Source organism: Leiobunum rupestre, chromosome 1, assembly GCF_980474605.1.
Source record: "Leiobunum rupestre chromosome 1, qqLeiRupe1.1.hap1, whole genome shotgun sequence".
NCBI classification, from domain to species: domain Eukaryota; kingdom Metazoa; phylum Arthropoda; class Arachnida; order Opiliones; family Sclerosomatidae; genus Leiobunum; species Leiobunum rupestre.
The window spans coordinates 45,496,428-45,497,758 of NC_143384.1; the positions used below are offsets into that span (position 1 = coordinate 45,496,428).

The following is a 1,331-nucleotide window of genomic DNA, read 5'->3' on the forward strand; positions in this document are numbered from 1 at the left end:
GAGCTTGAATGCAAAGCTCGTAAGTTGTGATAGGATTTTTGTCTGTGGGTGCTCTTATTTAAAAATTGCGCTTTTGAGAAGAAACAGAAGAAGATTTAGGTCATCTATTGATCAGAGAGTGAAGTTACTCGGATGTTTATTAATACTAATTTAGTACATTTTAAAAGAAAAGTGGTCTAATCAGAATTAACTGAAGCGCTTTTAATTATATTAGTACATTTACATTGACGTCCGAAATTTGTTACTTAAATTATATTTTTTTTGTTAAAATTATAATTTAGTAATTGCTTAATTACTAAATGTTTTGATATAAATAATTGAAATACTTAATAACTTCCATACTGACAACCATTTAATAACAGAATAGTTTTATCGACTGTTTCTTCAACAATTATCCCATACATCTGGTTCTACCACAGCAAAATTGACAGCAAACTTGTCCCTGGGCACAACCAACATTCGTCCTGGTATCGCACATCTTTTGTGGAGGCTCATCCGGACATTTCAAACCAGGGCCAACGCAAAGTAGTTGAGGACATCTTCTTGGATCCACGGAAGCAGCTATTACATAAAAAAACTAAGTTTATTTGAGTTCATTAAATAATCTTAAACAATTGAATAACATTGCTTCGTTATTATTTTTCACATTATGATAAACCAATGTTTGTCATAAATTAACTGCTATAGATGACAGACAAAATTGGAATTTTAAATACACGAATTAGTAATATAATTAAAGATAAATTATGAGTAATTGCTTATAAGTCTAGATCAAGTTAAATTAAATATTATTCACTTGAATTCTGTGTAGTATTGAATTGGTAGTAAATTCGTTTATATTTTTTCAAACTCAATAGCAAAACTTGATCGGCCTTTAGGGACTGCGAAGTATTATATATTAATTTATTTAATATTTTAGAGGTTTTTTTTTAAATAATTACATCTAAAAGTGCATCGATGCTAAGTTTAAAGAAAATATAATTTACCTTCGCTGCTTCCAAGGATGAGAACTAAGGCTGCTCCGAGGCACAGAACGGCGATGTACTTCATTTCACTTTTTTGAGATTGAGAATAATAAAACAATTTACGAAAACTCCTGATATATATATACAAAAGTCACTGATTGTTACGTCCCGGGAAAACCTCTTGCAAAATACTTCGGGTTTTTATCTGTAGAAATAAAGCGATCTTGATTGGGAAACTTCGTCCAGCCTCTGTCTGTCTTTCCGGCGAAACTATTTCACTCTTAACTGTAAGCTGATTACGGATATATTTTATTTGGAAATAGTAAAGAGGATGAAGCATGCAAAAAGTGTATTCCTCTCAAGTAT

The 1,331-nt window shown here is 31.0% G+C and overlaps 1 long non-coding RNA gene across 1 annotated transcript; it reads right to left on the minus strand.

The window, feature by feature from the left end:
* Positions 1-330: 330 nt before the first annotated feature.
* On the minus strand, positions 331-1,099 carry LOC149963073 (uncharacterized). The gene is made up of 2 exons (XR_016480179.1): positions 987-1,099; positions 331-561 (listed from the first exon to the last, which is right to left on the minus strand). It is a non-coding gene; the product is annotated as an uncharacterized LOC149963073 (long non-coding RNA).
* Between the last annotated feature and the right edge of the window lie 232 nt (positions 1,100-1,331).